This window comes from Musca vetustissima, unplaced genomic scaffold (genome assembly GCF_032173495.1).
Source record: "Musca vetustissima isolate MV318-11 ecotype Yass unplaced genomic scaffold, APGP_CSIRO_Mvet_v1 utg27727, whole genome shotgun sequence".
Lineage (NCBI taxonomy): Eukaryota > Metazoa > Arthropoda > Insecta > Diptera > Muscidae > Musca > Musca vetustissima.
Window position 1 is genome coordinate 142500 of NW_026880928.1, and position 3750 is coordinate 146249.

Consider the following 3750-nt stretch of genomic DNA (forward strand, 5'->3'; position numbering starts at 1 on the left):
CCGTTTTTCAACAGAATTTTACTAAAATTTTATTTTTCTGGTTCTTATGAGATCAAATCTTCCTAACAAAAATTATAAATATGTGTTAACATTTTGGACAAATCGCGCTCTTCATTTCCTCGATATTTGATATAAAATTTACAAAAGAGCAACAAGAATGGCTGGTTGGGTCCATCATAATCTAGGTTGGGTGAAAATATTACGATGTGCCAATATTTTATGCAACTGACTATTCCGTTCGTTTCATATGAGATTTACATATCTTTGGGGAATTACTAGAAGGAGTGGATCGATGGATCTCATATTTTAACATAATACAGGCTTGCTTAAAATATAAGGTTGTACAAAGTTTGGTTCACATCGAATACTTTTATATTTTGTTTTGGTTCATATGTGGAAAATATCCTTATCGAAATTTTCTATATCAGGGCCTTACAAGAGTTGTTGGAAAAGTTTAGATGTGTTTCAAAATTTATTTCAATATTTATACCATACACAACTCTTTTGTCAGGATATTATAGTTTTGTGTAGTCCCAAGAATTTGTAACGCCGCGAAATATTGGTCTAAACCTACATTTAAGTGTGTGTCCGCCCGGATGGCCATCAGCCTTTTTAATTTGTAAAGTCGAACCAGGCCACAGTTATGGACCAATCATCACGAATTTTTGCATGTAGGATATGTTCTGGTCAATGAAGATCCCTATTGTTTTTGATAATGATCGGTTAATATTTAGAGGATGAAATAACTTTTTTGTCTGTTTTCTGGCCACAATTATGATTTTACACCAGGAATGGACACAAACGTTTGTGTGAAAAATGTCAACATTTGTATTCTGGGGCGTATACATTTTCTCCTAAAGGACATTGACCCGAGAAGTTGGCAGTATATCTCAGAGGAGTTTTTTTTTAACTATAAATTGATACCAATTATATGGCTGTATGTATTCAGATGTAGGAGTTATTCATAAATATCGAAATGTGTCTATATGTTATGATATTTTTTTAGTGTTACTATTACCCCGCTAGAGGATGAAAATTCCGCACTGATCGTTTAAAAAATTTTACATGAAGTTCCGGTTATGTTCAAGGACGACGCCTATACTTTTCGATAATGTTGAGATGATATTTAGGGGGTGCAATGAATCGAATACATTATGTTTGTCAGATTTTCTAGTCGCTCCAGAATCACAAATTTTACAGGGCATCTGACAAAACACTTAGAATGACTGTTTAGATGGTTAAAATCATCTAAAACCTAAAGTGACCAAAATTTTTACAAGATATGGAAAATATGCCATGGTTAGAAAATGAAGCTGTTGATCAATAGTCGGTCAAGAGAATTTTATTTTAAATTTTACCCAGGCTCAGAATATAGAGCCGCATAAAGTTAGATTTTTGTGGTAGTTGCGTCGACCACATCCGACTATACTGCTCCGTTCACTTGTTTTTTGTTCTTCTTTAAACATAATTTTACAAAATTGTTCAGTAGGTTCTGAAGGCTGTCAGCAATGTATAGATCTCCTCGAGAATCAAAACTAACGATAAATAATGTGCCATCCACACAACTGCTTAGTCATTTCTATGGTAGCTGTTGTCATGACCGAAAATCAGGGAATTTTTCAAAAATTTAATTTAATATGCCCCCACTTTTATTAATTTTTGTGCGATGTTAAGAATCATAGATTATACTAGAGCCAGACATGAACCCATTCGAATGCCGTTGGAACTTTTGGAATCGGACATTCCAGGGATCGACGAACTTTTCGTTACTTACAAAAAAAACAACAACAACGGGTACACATATACAATGTTAGAAACTTTCACTGTAATACACGTCCATTTTCCAGCCGGTTGAAAATCGAAACAATTTTTAATTGAGAATGGGGGTAGAGGTTGTTTCCCTTATAGGTCTTAAAGGCTATATTGAATAAATTGATCCATCCTCCCCAAATCTTCTCTTTTTGAAAATTTGTATCTATCGAATGTCCAGCATAAAATTAAATGTCAACTATTATGTAAACACATCTGATTTTACAACAATTATTTCACTTAATGTAATTATTTGTAAAATAAAACGATTTATTTTTCCACAAAATAATCTCATATGTTCATAATAAAAAAACTGTTAATAATATTATATAACCGCCGACATAAAACACACATCATGCAGTCGGGTTGTAAAATAACACGTGCTCTGTGGTTAAAACCATTATTACTTCGTGAAACACACATTTGTCTGCTATTGTCTTAAATATGAATGCGCGAGACCAAAAAAAAAACAAATAAAAATGTAAAGTCATAAACAAAGTTCAGGTTATGTGCATAGGTCTGTCTCCGGCAGCCGCGAAGTACGTTAATAGTTTTTCTTTAACTATGCAAGGGTTATAAAACCAAATTAGTTACAACTACAATATTTTGTAGGATTAAATGCGATTCGAAAATTATTATTATTTCAATTTTCGAATCGCATTTAATTAAAAAATTTCCAATATGTGGGGAAGTTTAATATCCCTGAATGTTTGGTGTAATACAGATTTAATAAAAATTTGCTTTTGAAAAAGATAGAATGAAATTTTATATTCTGTGGTAGAAGAAAGAAAGGAAATTTATTTCCTCAAAAAAGGTTCCCTTTTGAACTTTTAGGTTATTTATAGGCTCTAATACCAAACGAATTTCTGATAAAGTATCAATGATACCAGTGAGCGGGGCGGACGGGGCCGACCACACGATACCCTACACAACTACCCCGGAACTATGACCTTCTCCGGAAGTTTATTCCTAGCCTGGGCAATAATTCGTGCTATTTGCAACCTCTTGCTCGATTAGATGTCAACTGCACCTCCCCCTTACACTGACATATTTTCCGAATATTACTAATTTTTTGTCCAGATTTCCTTCACCAAGGGATGTGTTGTCATGTTCGGCTTATAATTGTGGCCGATCGTCGATAGATCGACTCGAAAAACACAAAAAATTAAGTTTTCGGTCTCAAATTTTATCAGATCATCACCGAAAATTGTCCCTGACCATAACTGGAGCCGTATGGAAAATTTCAAAACTATCAGCACTATACTTTCACCCTCTATTGGGGTAATTGGATACTAAATAATATCTGAATACGTAAGCACCTGTAAATATTGAAGTGTAACTCCCATATCCGAATAGATACATAGATACATATTTGGTATCAATTTAAAGGGCACCTACTCCCCTTGGATATACCATCAATTTCAATATCCTTCAGGAGTAAATATATACGCCATAGAATACAAATTTTGTCATTTTTCACAAAAAAGTCAGGGTAAATATTCACCGATCTTTATCAAAACAGGCATGCTCATTCTTTGGCCCGATCCCCTACTCCATATAAAATTTCACGATGTTCGGGCCTCTGGAGCGACCAGAAAAACCGACAAAAATTTAGTATTTGGTCCATTTCATCCCCTAAATATTAACCGATCTTTACAAAAACCAATAGGGGTCTTCATTGGCCAGAACCCCTCCCACATGCAAAAATTTCGTGAAGATTGTTCCATAAATGTGGCCTGCATCGTGGTTACAAATTATAATGGACAGGCGGACGGTCGGACACACATGTCTAGATCGACTCAGCTAATCGAGATATGCCGATCGGTATACTTGAAAGTGGGTCTAGGACCAATATTTCGCGGCATTACAAACTCTTGAGGCTGCACAAAGCTATAATACCCTGAAAACATATAATACCTGACAATAAATACCGAAAATTTG